Source organism: Protopterus annectens, chromosome 7.part0 (genome assembly GCF_019279795.1).
Source record: "Protopterus annectens isolate FY-2018-M chromosome 7.part0, PAN1.0, whole genome shotgun sequence".
NCBI classification, from domain to species: domain Eukaryota; kingdom Metazoa; phylum Chordata; order Ceratodontiformes; family Protopteridae; genus Protopterus; species Protopterus annectens.
In genome coordinates, this window is record NC_056739.1 from 1,785,634,947 (window position 1) to 1,785,654,216 (window position 19,270).

Consider the following 19,270-nt stretch of genomic DNA (forward strand, 5'->3'; position numbering starts at 1 on the left):
CTTTCCACTGTGGCACATAATATGCTCTCCCAAAAAACATTTTAGAGGGAGTTAAACTCTTTACATTTATTTAATTCTAAGAAATCCATGCAAATAGTGTGGAATGGGTATGGTTGTATAGGAAAACTTCCTTGCTTGTTTTTAAATGCTCCTTGTGCATGGTGCTTGTTACAAGTATGACAAGCTGCACAAAATTTTGTTGTATAATTTATGTATCCATATGTTTGGAATATTCTATTTACTAACTGTACCATCCCCCCTGTTGAGACATGGCACTGCCCATGGCTCAACAAAGCTGCATATCTAAATAAATTAGACGGCAATATTGGTTTTCTTTTTTTGGAAATGTACAGTCCATTCTCAAAAATTGCACCTCGTTTTACCCATTTTTGTTTTTCTGCTTTTGTAGTAAGCATTTGCATTGTTTTTAACATGTCTAAATCTAAAATCTCAGAGGGTTGTAATTCCTCATTCAAAAATAAAGTTTCTGAGTCTGAGGCTGCTTGCTTTGCAGCTGCATCAACTCGTGCATTACCTTTTGAAATCTTATCCTGTTGTTTTGTATGAGCTACACATTTACAAATAGCTACTTTGGTAGGTAACTGAATAGATTCTAATAGCTCCAAAATAAATTGCGCATGATTAATAGGTTTTCCACTGGATGTAATCATTCCTCTATTTTTTTTTTCATTGTTGTGCAAGTACATGTACTGTAGAAAAAGCATACTGACTATCAGTATATATGTTCACTTTCTTGCCTTCTGCTAAAGTACATGCTCTTGTCAAAGCTACCAGTTCTGCTGCTTGAGCAGACAAGTTGTGTGGCAAAGTTTGTGCTTCTAAAATTTCAGCGTCTGTAACTACTGCATACCCCACCAGATTCTTCCCTGTAGGACCCCTTCTGCATGAGCCATTCACGTAATATGTCACCTCAGCATCATCCAAGGGCATATTTGTAAGATCTTGTCTAGGTAAAGCTAACTGTTCAATTTCCTGCAGGCAGCTGTGTGGTGTGCCTTCTGCAGGGGTTGGAAGTAATATTGATGGATTCAATGTTGTACATTGTTCAATTGTCATATGAGGTTGACTCAGCAGTATGGTCATACATGAAAGATGTCTAGCAGGAGAAAGGTATGCAACTTTTTCTTGTAGCAGAATTATTGCAACTGCATGAGGCATTCTCAATGTGAGAGGGTGGAATAACACCACTGAGGCTGAAGCCTGCACTGCCATTGCTGCTGCAACTACTGCTTGTACACAGTGAGGCAAAGATTGCACCACTGGGTCTAACTGTGATGAATAGTAAGCTATGGGGCATTGCTTATCCCCATGTTGTTGCTTTAATACTGATGTCATGTACCCTTGCTTACAATCTACGGCCTGAAAGAACCGTTTGTGATAATTTGGAAGTCCTAAAACTAATGAAGAAGCTATTAACTGCTTCAAACTACAGAAAGCCATTTCTGCTTTTGTTGTCCATTGTCTTGTACTGCCATTGGTGTCTTATATATCACATCAGTCAGTGGAGCAGATTCCAAAGCATAATTTCGTACCCAGCTCCAAAAAAATTAGTTGTACCTAAGAAAGACATTATTTCTTTCTTAGTTGTTGGTTTGGGTGCTTGCAAAATTGCTGTTTTTTTTTTTTTTTTTTTTTCCTTTATCTAGTATTCTACCTTTATTGGATATCACATATCCCAGGTATCTAACCTGTTTTTTTCCAAAGTTGTAACTTACTTATTTGTTTACTTTGTGTCCTTGTATTGCTAAAAATTTTAATAATGCTACAGTATCCGCCCTGCACTGCTGCTGGGTGGGGGCTGCTAGCAAGATGTCATTTACACAAAGTAGAATTTGACTACCTCCCGGTGGGGTAAATCCTGCCAGATTGCTAGCCATTTCTTGTGCAAATATTGTTGGGCTCTTACAATATCCCTGTGGTAGTCGAGTATATGTATACCTTTTACCCTGAAATGTAAATGCAAACCAATATTGACTATCAGGATGTATAGGTATTGAAAAGAAAGCATTGCTAATATCTACCACAGAGAAATACTTCTGTTGTGGGTGTAAACCATTCAATAAAGTATGTGGGTCTGGCACCGTAGGTGCTCTAGGTATTACTGCATTATTTACAGCTTGTAAATCTTGTACCATCCGCCATTCCCCGTTTGCTTTTTTAACAGGAAATAGGGGTGTATCACATGGTGAATCAGGAGATTCTACCAGTACTCCTTTTTTGAGTAATGCTGCTATTATAGACTTAATTCCTACTTCTGCATCCTTTCTCAAAAGGTATTGTCTTTTCTGTGGTCTAAAAGCTGACTTTGGGGTAATTGTAACTGGTCCTGCTGTTTGAATAAGCCCTACATCTAACTTGCCTGTTGACCACAGAGTTGTTGGAATTTTACACAAGGCCTTTTCTTTTCTTTTAATAAAATGCTAATCAGCTGTCCTCACTAGATTGCAAGTGTACAGCTGTATGTGTCTGTGTCAACCAATTCAGTTTTTGTTTTTGTATCCCTTGTCCTGACAGTTCTAAATCAGTCTGTTTTCCCATCTTGTTACCTTTTTTTTTAAGTCTGCCCATTTAACACTTTTTTTTTTTGTCAAGCTGACATGTGGCAGTCTATTGGACTTATACAATTTCATGAATTCCTGAGGTAATGAACAGCTTACTACACTGTTTCCCTCAGTATCCCAATATAAAGTTCGTAATATTAATCTGTTAGCAGGACTTTTGAACAATTCTTGCTCATATTCCTTATCAGGTCCCGGTGTGCTACAGTAGTATAGAGTACAATGTAACAAATGCTGCTGATCAGTGTCAAGGGAGGGTACCTTACTGATGGCTACGTTCATCAGTTCTTTGGTTACTGCCCCTGGACCAGTCATAACTAGGTCCTGGCTGTACCAATAATAGGCTTCACCCTCCGATCACACCACAAAAGCATTCATTTGTCTTTGTGCCTCCATACCCTGCATGGTAGGAACTACTGCTATGCCAAATATCTGCATAAGGTCTCTTCCCAGTAAGTTTACTGGACATTTTGCAGAAACTACAATTTTACTTTTCTGAGTCATACCTGAAACAGGGTCAGTTATTGCTATATTATGGGAGAGTGGTTCCCTGTATAGCTGTCCATTTGCTGCTTTTACTAATATAATCAGGTGATTCAGAATGTTCTGGTAACTTGGAGGGGTGTATCAAAGTCCGTGACGCTCCTGAGTCACACAGGAATTTGACTTTCCTTCCCTCCACCAGAAGTGTCACTTCTGGTTTTGTATCTGCTAGGTAGAGCTCCAGGCTCAATAATGCTAAATCTAAAATTTAATTTCCATTTTTATCCTCTACATCTGTTTGTACTTCCTCTATTCCCTCTACTACATTTACATTTTCTTTTTGTTTATCAACCTTTCCTGATGATTTTTGATTGTTATCACTATCATATAGTCAGTCCTCATCTCCTTTATCTTCTGTCATTGCTTTCTTATTTTGTTTACAGTCCCTAGCTAGATGCCCTTTTTACCTGACTGTAATACAAATAATTCAGCTCCGTCTTCAGCAGTGAAGACTTGTGCCTTTTTTTTTCTTTTTACTATTAAAGTGTCCTTCAGCATGTCTAGCATACTCAAGTAAGGCTTGCAGCCTGCTTGTTCGGTGATCTATCATATGCTTTGTAATAAAGCTACTGATAGGGGCAATGCAACCTTTTAAAAATGCATTTTTTAATTGTTGTTTAAAGCATTCTAATAATCTAGCATAATATCCATCTATTGTCTCATTTTCCTGTTGTTATGCATTGATTAATGCAAGTTCAGTCTGCTTTAAGTTTCCATTTCTCAGAGATTTTGTCTGTCAGACTTGTCTGTCAGACTTTTCACTCTGTTGTCTAAAAATGTTTTTGAATTTCTAAGCTTCTGTTTTTCTACAATTTGTTTCCTCAATCCACCTGTGTGCTTGAGGTATGCCTAGTTGGTGCTGCTTTTTTGCCTGACCTCCTGCATCAGATTTAAGCTGTTTAAGGAGTTTAACTAGTGAAAGTTTATCTAGTTTACCATCAAATTCATATTTGGTAACACATTTTGTATAATACCTAACATATCAGCATGCTGTAATTGCATGTATTTTGTCTCTTTGGTTAGGGGCGGATCTTGCAAGGTTTTAGTGCACTGATTTCCCATGTCTTTAAAAAAGACTGTTACGTAACCCTTTTCTTACCACGTGGTATCTTCTTCCCTCTGTTCAGTCCTGTCTAGAATGACTGTCTACTTTATTCTGTTTTCCTAATCTATGACCAAATATACAGTAATGCAATTTGTTCCTGATCTGTTAAAACAAATCTTAGTAACATTATACTGTAGCCTGGTCCCTGATCTAAAACAAAAGCAAAGAGGGAAATTCTTCCTACCTGAGCCTCCCGTCTATGACTGCACGTTTTCTTCTTGGGGTCCAGTCTTCCGCTCTTCAGCCACAGATCAGAAAGTGGACAGCCTCTTTACACACAACAATTCAGTCGGAGGTCTTTTCACTCCAGAAGAACCATTTTGGCAACTTCTCCTGCGCAGATTTATTACCACCCATACACTCTGACCTGTAGCTTACCAAGGGAATTCCGGCTAAGAAGGACCAAAATGTCAAATAAATTGTTAAAATCAGACTGTAAAAATCATTAGGTTTTTCAAAATGACAGTCAATAACACAGGAAGCTCAGATTCAAAACGTTTTACTAGTGTACACCAGGAGGCAAAAGACTATACAATGCAAGTATAGTATTTTGACTAACTACATTCAGGAAGTATACATTATTTTATACTGTTTACAATCAGCTTTGCCCACCTTACTGACGTGGTCAGTCACAGGGCACTTACATCATTACAGTCTACAATATTCTATTCATAAGAAAGTGCTGAGGTTATACTTTTTAAAAGTTTTCCCATGAGAATAATACAGCCTTGTAAGGCACCTGGTCAGTTATAATGTCTCTCTGTAAATGTTGCTCTTTAAAGGTTTCGGTACTGCTCGAATACAATACTCAGTTCATTTCTTAATATGCTCCTTTGTCTTAGCAGCTGTGCTTTATATCTGATAAGATTCACAAGGCCAACCATCACAGGGAAAGGAAGAAAGATTTCAAAGCTAAGTACATTTATTTTTCTCTGACCCAGCAGCTAGTTATTAAAAGACATAAGTTTGCTGAGCTGGCTATTGCCAGGGTCAGAGTTCAATCACACTGCAGCTCTAAGCTCCAAGCAATTACATGTAAGATCATTCTTACTGCCATATTGTAAAATAGAATAAAATGCATTACATACTATTTGCTTCTAAACTAGCACTTCATATATGTTTAGATATATATTTTTCTAACACCCTTCAAAACCCACACCATCTACACCCACACATAGCAACACTAAACCCACATATGCGGAGGCCCTTAACATTAACCTGCCCAAGCAACAAGGACCTCTGAAGCTGAAACGCAAACAAACACCAGTCACAAGCAAAGTGACACAGAGCTCACAACACCAGTGTGCCACCCAACAACAGCCCCTAAGGCAAGACAACATACTCAACCCTTTATTCATAGGTGACTCTATAGTCAGACACACTGATATCCCATTCACCAGGCTGAGCAAGGAGAAAATTACAGTAAGCTGCCTGTTGGGTGCCAGGATCCGCCACATAATGCATGCACTCAAGTCACTCCACAACAAGTACAAATACGACTCTGTCATTGTCCATGTTGGAGTGAATGACTTGAGATGTACCTCCCTGGACTACATGAAAAGAGACATGGAAGGGCTGTAGAATCATGTGGCCCAGGCAGGTATGTCCCTTGCTCTGAGTAGCATTCTGCCTTTGCCCAGAATGATACCACAGTATAAGGCAAATTGATTGACTTCTGGTGTCATTCAAAGGGGATCCAGTATCTGTCTTTCTGGGATGACATGATTGACAAACCATGATGCTTTGCCAGAGATGGTCTTCATCTGTCATCCCTGGGATTCAGGTTACTGGCTAAAGCTTTTGCGACCCCTATAGTGCTTTTTTTAGACAAGGTTTAAAGGACAAAACCACCACCGTGACAGATAAAAGCATGCAAAATCTGAAGGTAATGCTACTAAATGCTAGAAGTCTAAACCTCAAAATGCACTTTCTCAAGACACTCCTAAAAATGGAAAACATCAATATCTGTGCAGTAACTGATACCTGGTTCAATACTCTAAAGAGCACCCCTGCAATACCAGGCTACAACTCTTACCATACTTTTCAGGCTACCAAACCAAGACCGAAACACTAAAGGTGGAGGAGTGTCCATATTCACCAAGGATATTCACACCTCCAGGCTAGTTGCCCAACACAATGCATCTGAAATTCTCCAGGTGCAACTAACACTAGGTAAGACTGCAATCCACATTGTAGCTTGCTACAGATCCCCCACCATGCCCCAAGATTCTCACTACACCTTTCTAAACATACTGGAAAATATTAAGATACAACCAAATACCCTAATACTGGGTGATTTCAACTACCCTGCCAATAACTAGGAAAACTACTCGGGTACCAACATCTTTTAGTAACGGTTCTTGGAATTCATAAATTCCAATGCCCTGTATCATCTAATCCATTGTCCCACCAGGGGCTCCAATGTCCTACACCTGGCCATTACCAACATGGGAGATAGATGCTCCACACCAGTGGTCACCCCCTCATTGGTCAGGTCTGACAATAACCAAATCACCCTTGACATCCACATCCCACCCCCACCCCCCATTAAGGAAATCACTGTAAAAAAGTCTCCAAAGCCAACCTCATTCTACTTAAGTCAGAAGTGACAAACTTCATGGCACCCATGCAGACAGGAGCTGAAAGTTAGACTGCTGAATCCAACACTAAAGCACTGTACGAGCACATCTACTCATGCATGAATCGTGCCATCCCAAATAGAACCAAGACACTCTCCTCCACAAACAGGAAGTCAATCTGGTGGTCCATTGCCATAAACAAACTATACAACAAAAGGAAGAAATTGTTGCAGAAAAGAGGAAAATCCCAGGATGCAAAAAACTCCCTTACCAACCTCAGTAAGAAGCTGAGGTCCCTCATAAAATCCTGCAAAGTTAGTTACAAAAATAAAATTGCCAAAGATTCCAAGGACAACCTTAAGGCATTCTATAGTTATGTCAAGAATCTAAATGGTAATGCTCAGATCTACTCTGAGCTACAACAGAAGGGCATTAAATATACTGATCCCAAGGATATTGCCAATATCCTGGCAGATCAATTTAGTGCCAACTTCACCCCTCCTCTAACCCCCTAAATGGCCCATCTCAAAACCAAAAATTTGCCAAATTCCTGTGATCAAGGCCACATAGGTAGAAACCGCACTCTCCAAAGCTAAGAATACAGCATCCATGGGACCAGATGACATCCAGGGCTGTGTACTACATGAACTAGAAAATGAACTGGCACCTCACCTAAGTGCCATTTTAATCATAGCCTCACCTCAGGCCTCGTGCCCACTGAGTGGCACACAGCTACAATTATCCCACACCACAAGGTGGGATCCCCCTTGGATCCCGGGAACTACCGTCCCATCAGTCTGACAAGCCTGATCTGCAAGGGTATGGAACGCATTATCATGGAACTTATAAAAGGAGACACTGGCAACCTTCAAACACTGGACCCCACCCAGTTTGGGTTCATGAAGAGCTGATCTTGTCTGCTGAACCTGATTGATTTCTTCGAATCAGTCTCCAGAGCTGTGGATGAGGGTAAGGCAGTCCACACAGCCTATCTGGACCTTGCTAAGGCCTTCGACACCATCCTCCACTCTGGAATCATAGATAAACTTAGTTAGCTAGGCATAAATCCCTACGTCCCTCGATGGGTTGCCAACTGGCTTACTGACAGAACCCAGGCTGTAAAAGTAGCTGACTCCAAATCCAGCTCCAGACAACTGACAAGTAGAGTACCTCACGGTTCAGTCCTGGGACTGCTCTTGTTTTGCATCTACTTCTCTGAAGTACAGGCCAACCCTAAGGGACTCTGGCTAACAACGTTTGCAGATGATTGCAAACTGGCAACCATTATTGAATCACCAAATGATGTGGATATTCTACAAAAGAGCCTTACACAAACAGATGCTTGGTGCCATAGCCATGGGCTCAAGCTTAATGCCAAGAAATGTATAGTTATCTCCTTTGGGAAAAAACATGTACCCATGAATTACCACATAGGTGGCAGTACACTAAGCACCGAAGTGTGATAAGAGACTTAGGAATACAGGTGGACAGTGGTCTCACCTTCGATAACCACATCGCCACAACAGTCGGGAAATCCTTCTATGTGGCACACCTCATCACTGAGGGCTTTTCATCCAGGAAAAAGGAGGTCATTGTTCCACTGTACTCATCCCTCATTAGACCCATTATAGAGTATAACGCCCCGTATGTACCTCACAAGACATCTGCAGCAGCTGGAAAGGCCACAGAAATACCTCACTAAAAGAATCACAGACCTAAAGCAGATGCCCTATGCTGACCATCTAAGAAAACTCCAGCTGTACTTTGTGGCATATCATCTACTCAGAGGCAATCTCTGCTTAACATACAAGGCCATGTCAAACCCTGAGCTGTTGGACATGATCCACTTAAAGAAATCCCAATTCCTCAAAGGCACGTGCTCCAGGGATATAAACCTTGTCATCACAATGAACAAAATATGCTGGAGGAATAGGTTCCTGACCCAGAGACTCCCCAGACTCTGGAATCAACTGCCCATACATGTCAAGCAAAGTGCCTCCTTGGCCCTCTTCAAAAGGAACAAACAAACAATCAAAAAGAACGCCTTGGACCACGGTCTTCTCCTCTATAATATCCAACACTAAAATCACAGCCTCTTCAAAAGGAACCTTGATGATTGGATGGGAGATAGGAAATTCACCCCTGGGATCACGTCAGTCGCCCTGCTAGACAGGGATCCAGGGAAGTAAATATTGTGGGAAGAAATATCCATGGAATTGTTTGGCTAGGCTTGTATAGGCCCTAGGGCTGATAGTCTAGTACCAATCTATGAACCTATGAACATTATGTGTGTCACTATGTATGTGTAAGTGTGTGTGCATACTTAGATGAACATGAGTCTGTATCTCGCTGTAAGCAATTCAGTCCCATGCAGAACAAATATTTTGACAGATGTACATGCTTACACAGCCATTTCATGCTAGCCTCCTAACATCTTCTCTCAAACATAAAATGATGATATCATCTACTGTAAATTGTCTAAGAACAACTTTAGACATATACTTGTGCCATGGTGCCTTAGTTAAATACTGTGTTCTCTAGTTTATGTGACTAGTTAGGTAGGGGGTCTAATCTCACTGCAGTCAACTAGTGTGTCAGTAGTTACAACAATATGAGTCTATAACCTACTGCCAGTAATCAATTAACATCTTGACAGTCATACATGCCTACACAGCCATTTCATATAGGACTTGCAAACATACATTGCTGATGGCATCAGCTATAAAGTGCTGTCTGACACTGCAAAAGGCAGATTTGTGCTGTGGCATTTATGTTAAGTATTGTGTTCTGTAGGTAGTTGGATAGTGGTTATCTTCTCACTGCAGTTAAATGGTGTGTGTATGTTTGTGCTCTGTTAGTTCAGATTTTAGCAATCATTTTAGAACAGCAAGTGAGCACTCCTACTATTGTTGTCTTACTAGACACTGCTGATGTCATCAGCTATTAAGTGTTTTCTGACACTAAGAAAACCAAACTTGCGCTGTGGTGCTTGTATTGTCATGTTCTGTAGATAGGTAGGGGATCTACTTTTACTGCAGTCAACTGGATGGTAAGTTTGTGGTCAGTTAGTTCACATTCCAGAGATAATTTTAGGACAGCATGTGACACACTCCTACTATCATCTTCTTCTCACAACAAACTTCTGATTTTATCAGCTATAAAGTGTTGTTTGACACTATTAAAGCTAAACTTGTGCTGTGGTGCTTGTGTTAAACACTGTGTCTTGTAGACAGGTAGGAGTTCTAGTCTCACTGCAGTCAACTGGTGTGTGTGTGTTCATTCAGTTTGGTGACAATTTTGAATATGCATGTGAGTACACAGCTTTATCAGACAGTAACTCCTCCGAACATCTTGTAACATACACTGATGATGTCATCCTCTATAAAGTGCATTCTGACAGTATTCAAGTCAAACTTTTTATGTGGCAGTAACGTTAAGTACTGTGTTCTGCAGCTTCTGAATTTAGGAGTTTTGATTTGACAGCAGACGACTAGAGTGCATACATTCAATGAATATTTTTGAGACAGTTGTATCCCAAGACGTGACTGCGCATCCATGTCAAACACTACTTTCAACATCTTATTCTCAGCATACAATAATACTATCATATGCTATAAAGTGTAGCATGACACTGGTAAAGTCAGACATATGTGGTGGTGCCAGTCTTACATTGTATAGAATTCAGCTTCTATACCTATACAGGTGTAATGTTCAAATCATGCCCAGTTTATGCTGTGTGTGTGGGGGGGGGGTTGGTGGTACCTTACAGTCATTCAAAGATCTTTTGAATTGCTTTCTATTTCACTACTACTTAAGATAACATTTAATGTAGCCCCATGCAACCAACGTTCCCTCTGGCCTCATGACTTCCTCCTTGTAGATGAGAGATGGATGTCCTCAACTCAAAGTGCATGTTCACATCATGAATCAGAGTCCTTCCATGAGCCTCTGAAAACCAACTCCAGACCACTGAATGTGTGATTGCTAATTCTTTCATGGGGAGGTGTATATGTCACGTATAGACAGAGGCAATATGTAATGCCATCAAATAAATACAGAAATATGCACATAGCCTTACCATCTTCTATCATATAAATATAGGAAGCTTGCTTTAAATGGTATAATAATGGATAGGATTTTATGTGATGTTGGCTGTTAGATTAGTGATGTCTATTGACCATATTAACATTTCACGTGTCAATGTTGCTGTCATTGACATGTGGTTTGCTGAGGTGTGAATGTACGGTAGGCATACAAGAGGGCATTACAATCTGTGATGTGAGGTAATGTATTGATGGCTGCTGCCATTTGATTACATATTCCTTCCATAACAGCTGCAGTAATATGCCTCTTGGGAATTGTTAACATGAAATTATACTATGTATATTGTTGGCTTAGTAAGGCATGTGTTTTTGTAGTGGAGCATATTAACATCCTACACAGTTCTCATTCAGCCACAGTGATACCTGCAGTGTGGCACATGTGTGCATTTGTATACCTACCATCATTAAATATTCTGTAATATACATCAATATGAATTAATACTGATTATGTGGGCACATAAGTCTTGTTATAACACAAAAATAGCACATTTTGATTCAGTTGCAACCTTTTGGAATTCATTGTATGCACCATTGTGTTGCTATTCTCAAGTATTATTGAGTTGGTCAACAGGACCATTGTGTGACTGTGACTATAAGTGTTTGTGTCAGTAACTTTTCTGCATGAGCTACAACCAACTCATTTGCAATGTGTCCATATGTGGTATCAGGCCGCTCAAACACATCTTTCAAATAAGAAACATATAGGCATATGTTGTGCAAATTATGTAATTACTTGACATCGGTAGAGTTGTATTACTGTGTGAACAGTTCCACTGTGTGGTATGTGATTCATAAACAAGGTTGCATTTGGAGGTGTTATCAAAAAACATTTATTTTAATAACTGTTTAATATCAAGGGGATTACACAACTAAGTACAAAGCTGTTTGTGGATGTCACCAGCCATACTCAACCAGAGAACATAGACAATCTGCTAGCTGACAGATTGTCTCACACTTCACCCACTGACCCCATTGGCCATCAGCCAATGTAGGCATGCAAATATTACTCAGTTTATTTTATCAAGAGAGCAGCTCATCAATGCACTCACTAAGACTAAAAACACAGACTCAATAGGTCTTGACAAAATCAAAGGTTGCCTACACCATGACTTAAAACGTGATCTAGCAGACACAGTTGAATCCTACTTAAACACAACCTCCAGACAGCCTGTGGTCTGGAAGAAGGGTGTGCAACAACAGTCATCTGTCTAAACAAGGGTGGACCATTACCTGATGCAGGGACTTATAAACCCATAATCCCAGTTCTCCTGATCTTTGAGGCAGACCAATCACTCCTCATGGGCTTTAGCAAAAAGGATATAGGTAATCTTCCACCTGTGTAAACAACCCAATTTTGATTTGTTAAGGCTACATCATGCCTGTTAAATCTGGTTGACATCTTCAAGAAGGTCACCAAAAGCATGCATGAGGAAAATACTCCCATCCTGCATAACTTGACCTTGCCAAGGCATCTGACACAAATCTACACTCAAGTATTATAGAGAAACTGTTTCAAGTGAGCATAAAAACCTACATCACCAAGTGGGTAGACAAATGGATCTCAGACAAGTCTCATAATGTTGAAGTGTATGAAGCTACTATAGTCCAGTGACCAAGTCTGTACCTCAGAGTTCTATACTAGGTCCTTTCCTGTTCAGTATTTTAGTATCATAAGTCAAGGCAAACTTACACAGCCTTTGTTTATAAAGCTTTTTGGACAACTGCAAATTGTGGGCAATCATTTAATCCAAGAACACTATTGATATAATGCAGAAAATAGTAATGCTCACAAATGATTGTTGCCACAGTCATAGAGACACACTAGAACAAAAATCACAATTATTTCCTTTTTAAAAGCAAATACACAAGCTAATTACGACATAGACAGCAAACCCCTATGGCCACACCAAGTGGTATGTGACCTAGGTACTTCGGTAGGTAGTCCATGGATTTTTCACCACCATGTTCCCACAGTGTTGACAAATCCCTTGTATATAGCACAACGCAGGAATATAGGCAGCCCATCCACATCAAAGGACATTATAGTTCCATTGTTCTCAGCCCTCATCAAACCAGTAATTGAGTACAATGTACATGTTTGCATTTACCTCACCTCACATCTTCCAGGTATGATTTACTCAAGTGTATCACTTTTGCCACAATGAGCTTCTACACATCTTTTTGTACATACATAAGTATTCTTTGTGATGCATAACCATTAACTTCCTTTCATGATATTATACAAGATGTAGGTGTGATACGTCTTGCTGTCATGCACACAATAAACAAAGTGCCCACAAATTACCACATAGGTGGTAATCCATTAAGTACGAAAGAAGTAATTAGGGACCTGGGTACCCAAGTTGATAGCACTCTCTCATTTGACAACCACGTGCCCAAAGTGGTTAGAAAAACATTTTATATAGCCCACCTAATCATGAAGGGATTCACATCTAGATCAGGGGAGGTCATTGTGCCTCTTTACTCATCCCTCATCAGGCCCATAATTGAGTACAATGCCCCTTTTGGGATGTACCTTACCAGACACCTGCAGCAATTGTAAAGACCCCAAAAGTACCTCACCAAGAGGATCAAAGGGCTCAAACAGATGCCATATACTGCCCGGTTAAAGAAACTCCAGCTCTACTCAGTGGCATACCACCTGCTCAGAGGCGATCTGTGCCTGACATATAAAGCCATGTCCAACTCGGAATTAATGGACATGCTGCACCTCAGAAAATTCAAATCCCATCGAGCTATGTGCTCGAGAGACTTGAACCTCAGCACTGAAATAAATAGGACATGCTGGAGGGACAGATTCATAACCCAGAGGCTCCCTTCACTCTGGAATAAAATCCCAGTCCAGGTTAGGCAGAGTCCCTCATTGACTCTCTTCAAGAGGAATCTTAATGAGTGGATGGGAGATTGTAGGTTTACCCCAGGTATCACTTCTGTGTCACTGTTAGACAGAGGCACAGTATACTAACCTCGAAAAAGGGCATAATAAAAATTAATTTAAAATGGGTGGCGAAAGCCAAACACATTCTGGCTAGGCTTATAAATGCCCTAGGGCAGATAGCCTAGTATGAACCTATGAACCTAAATACAAAGCTCATTGACAACATTGATGGCATGGGTTACATTCTTGCAAGTGTGGATTATGGCATATATGTGTCATACAAACATCTCAACTAGCCATGATTGCTTGTAATTTAAACTACAAGTATAACAGTGTTCCTCTTAACATCTCCCAAAAGTGGTCTTTTTTGAGGAAGGTGTGCTTGAAGGGTCTATATCAGAAGCAAAAAAAGGCTTCTGAGAAAATACGGAAACAGCAACACATATTCATCAAATCACATTTAAGCGATTCGATGAATATGTCATACTTGGCCATTCGCTATTTTCAGGTTTTGTGCATTATGTGTCGACTTTTATGTAGTCACACATATGCAGTTTTGGTGTTATAATATAGACCCTTACTTGAATATCCTTATAGATTACTGACAAATCATTACAGTAGTAGAAGTGTGCTTATGCAGAATATGTAAATAACTCACAAACGCATATTTTATGTCAATGACAGAAATTAATGGTGATATTATTCTGATATTGTCCATGATTGTGCATGCTTCTGTCTATTGTTGTCCATGAGGCTTGTGACATGATTAGTTGAGACCTATGCTGTCATTACATTTATATTCAAGCAACTCTTTTGCAGATCTTCACAATATGCAAATACCCCCTATTATATATACAGCCCTTGATAAATGTCCTCTCTAGTGATCATGTCAGGTTGCTTATATCACAATCAATCATCTCCACTGATATGTGAACTTGTCTGAAAGTCACATAATATACAATAACTGTGTCATGACATGAATATACCACCATAGGTGTAATCAGCAGTACATATTGTATTATGTCAAATTCAAAATAAACTTTATTGTCATTTCAGCCTACACATGTGTAGCCTAAACAAAATTTTGTGCATCAACTCAATTCTTGAGATTATAAAGGAAAGTGAAACAATGCATACAATTAGAAGAATAAACATAACTAATAAATGCAATACTACTCCCGATACACACAAGCAGGAGCAGATACATTTACCAACACTCATATACAAATAGAATATCCTCCCCTGACTTAAATTAACTGCCCTATTTAAAGTAATACAAAACATGCTACAAACTGAACAATGTCTAAGTTATTTGTCTAATACTGTACTTGAGTGGGTTAAATAATACTGACTATGGATATAATAAATAAATATTGCACTTACTTGGAATATATATAAGTATATATATTGCACAAATAAATAAAAATTGACTTATTATATGTCCAGACCCATGGGACTAGTGCCCAAGTTCAGAAGTTTAAACACTGTAGGGTAGAAACTGTTATTAAATCTTGTAGTTCTGCAGTAGATACTGCAATATCTCCTGCCCGATGCCGGATGCTTAAACAGTCCATGCACAGGATGCATGTTGTCCTGTATTATTTTGGTGGCCTTTCAGATGTTTCTTGCAGAATAAAGATGTTGTATTGATGGAAGACTAGAAGCTGTTGCCTTCTCTGCAATCCTCACCACTCTTTGTAATGCATTCCTTTCTATAACTGTGCAGCTTGCAAACCACACTATGAAGTTGCAGGTGAGGATGCTCTCTATTGCACCTCTATTGAAAGTGGAGAGAATATAAGAAGGAAGCCTAGCTTTTTTCAGCCTTCATAAAAAGCAGAGGTGTTATTGCACTTTCTTCACCAGTTGGCTGGTGTCTCCCAACTGTAGATCAGAGTGTGTGATGTACCTTTAAGAAGCATTCCAGTCTGTGGGCACATGCATATAAGTACTGAGCACGTGCAGGCAAGAGCGCCTTTTTGAGTGTGCAGCCAGAGTGAAAGCATGCATGTGTGTAGTAGTCAGTCAGTTACTTAGTTTAAGTTTAATGCACTTGGCATCCATCCTAATATGTTTGAATTTAATAAACTACTTAAATTAACCCCAAAATCTTCATCATCATATTCAAATGTACAAGATGAATGACATGGTGTGAATGGGATCCAGTGTCAAGACGATGAGGCTCAAAGTTAGAAATGGAGAAATATCAAGGAATGGATCATCCCTACATCTCAAACGACTCACAAACATGTCAGAAAAGATTTCCAGGTACTAAAACTCGCTTAAATGATTTTTCTCACAACAAATATAAAACAAGGCATTCAGAATGTTCAAAATGAATTTCTAATTAAATGAAATATCTGAAACACCAACATATTGATAAAAATATTCAAAATAATTACAAAAATGTTGGAAACAATATCCAAATCACATAAAATGTATAAAAAAGGAAAAACAACCATATGTTTTCATTATGTACTACTTTTTTGCATTAACTAAAGCTATTTGAAGTATCTGAAGTGTGCAAAGTCTTGACAAGTGTGTGCAGTATTATGTACAGTTGTTTTGCAAAGTACAATCATTTCAAAGAATAATTTGCAAAGTACAGTCTTTCAAAAAGATTATTGTGCACTTGAATATTATTACAAGTACCTTGTGTGTGTGCATGTTCATACATAATTAAAAGGGACAAAACTGCATTGTGTTTAATCTATAATTTCTGGGCTTGGCAGAAGGATTTCACAGACCAAGTCCGCTTGTGTTTGATAACAATATTGCAGAAAATTGAAGAGTGTTTGAGCAAGAATACAATGTTTTCATACAGGCTGCTTTCCCTGACAAAAATGCACATACAAAGGCATTTATTCTGCTTACTTTAGCTGGTTCAGAAGCCATTGAAAGTGAGTGTCCATTTGTGTATGCACCTGCTGTGTTTGCAGGGGAGGGGGAAGACCACCATATTGTGATTCCAGCTGGAACACAGGAAGACCCTGAATGCTTCAAACATAAATTTAGAGAAATGTGTAACCCCTGAATTAATATTACAATGGAAAGATACTTATTTTACACAAGAGATGAAGAGCCTGGTGAAACTTTTGCAACACATATAACTGACTTGAGAAATAAGGCTAAACCATGCAGCTTTGTTGATCTAAGAGATGAGTTGATAAAATATAGGCTTGTGTGTGGTATTAATAATGATACAATGAGAACGATTTTACTTCGAGACAGTGACTTAATATTAAACAAGGCCATTGAGATTTGTCAGATATACGAGCTTACGGAAAAGGGCACAAATATGCTTACAAATGAGAGAGCATGCTTTCCAGTGCCTTCCTAAGCTAATGTGGATAGTATGCAGCATGAGGTTAAAAGATGCAGGCCATATGTTGTGGTTGCCACAGCAAAATCCAGAGCAGCTTAAGTAAGGCCCGGGGTACTTTCAGAAAAGCATAGGAGTGACTCAGCAAAACCTGTAGCAAGCCTCATAGTCAGTTGTCATAACTGTGGTGGAAATCATGAGCCTAGACGAGAAAAGTGCTTAGCTTTTGGTAACAGTGCCATCCTTGTAATAAGCGGAATAATTTCAAAAGGCTTTCTAAATCAAATAAGGCCCATTCTTTTATTAAAAGAGAGCATTCAAAGAGACAATTTGATCAATTAGAAAGCAACAACCATTCTTTTTATGCTGATGGTGTGTCTGTGCTTGGTGAAACAGTCAATGCAGCAGATTTATAGGCAAAAAATTAAAATGTGTTGTACTGTTCTGATTAATGGGATTCCCGTAGAACTCAAAGTAGATAATGGTTCAAAGTGCAATATTATGTCAGCAGAAATGTTTGCTAGAGTAAGAGCTGCAGAACAACTTGATTTGACAAAGTGTGTGAAGCTTGTTGCTTATGGTGATGAAGACATTCAAACTGAAGTCTCAGTAGTGCTTTCATGTTACTCTGCTGGGAACAGCTATGACTTGCAGTTTTAAATAGTCAAGAGACACATGTGGTCATTATTAGGCCTCAGAGACAGTTTTAAAATGAGACTGCTTTTATTCAACAAAAAAGTTCACCATATAAGCTTGAAAGAGAACAGCTCAAGTTTTGACCAAACTATTTTTTTCTGAGTATGCTGATACTTTTGCAGAGAAGTTAGGCAAACTCCCAGTTATGTACTCCATGAAGTTAGACCCAAAGGTCAGCCCAGTTATCAGACCAGCACAGAAAGTTCCAGTAGCTATGCAGAACAGAATCAAGGCAGAGCTAGACAAAATGGTGCAGCTAGGAGTAATTTGTCCAGCAGAAGAACCAACTGAATGGGTATCTTCCATGGTAATAGCTCATACAAAAAGCTCAGATGATATCAGAATATGTACTGATCCAATAGAATTGAACAAAGCACTAAAAAGACCTCATCATCCTCTGTGCACAGTCGAGAAAGTTGCTGCCCTCATGCCAAATGCCACTGTTTTTTCTGTCTTAGATGCAAAAAGATAATTTTGGCAAATTTTGTTTCATCAAAAATCTTCATTGCCAGCCACATTTAGTATGCCATTCTGAAAGTACAGATTTCAGACAATGCCATTTGGAACAAATTCTGCTAGTGAAGTCTTTCAACATGCAATGGAACAATTTTTTTCTGGCTATTCATGTGATATTATAGTAGATGATATTCTTGTAGGAGGCAATGGTGAAGTCAAACATGATAGAAACCTCAAGAAATTTCTGGAAAGAGCTTATGAAATGAATCTTAAGCTAAGTCCTCAGAAATGTAAATTCAGGCTACAGGAAGCTATTTATGAGGGTCATTTGTTTACCAGTTTAGGCTTACATCCAGATCCTTTCAAGCAAACAGCTATTCTTGAGATGCTAGCTCCAGGCAGTGTCCAAGTCTTACAACGTTTCCTTGGCATGGTCAACTATTTAGGTAAGTTCATTCCAGATTTGAATCAACTTTCAGCACTCCTAAGAGAACTGACACACAAAGATGTAACCTAGTCCTGGTCAGAACCACACCAATGAGTATTTGATGTCCTGAAACAGAAAATTGCCAGTCCACCCACTTTATGCTACTATGATGTTCACAAACCCATTATTCTTTCTTGTGATGCTTCTAGATTTGGTCTAAGTGCAGTCATTCTTCAGGAGGGTAGATCAGTAGCCTATGCATTGAGAACTCTTACCCAAACCGAGATGCAGTATACCAAGATTGAGAAGGAACTCTTGGCAATTGTTTTTGCATGTTTGAAGTTCCATGATTATATTTATGGCCGACCTATGCAGATAGAAACTGACCACCAACATCTAGTCATTATTTTCAGAAAGACAATGCACACAGCTCTTGCGAGATTGCAACACATGATGGTCAAGCTGCAAAAGTACTATTTCAATCTTGTTTACACAAAAGTCAAATTTCCTAATCTTGCCGATACCTTATCTTGATCACCCAGAAAAAACACAGAACAGCAT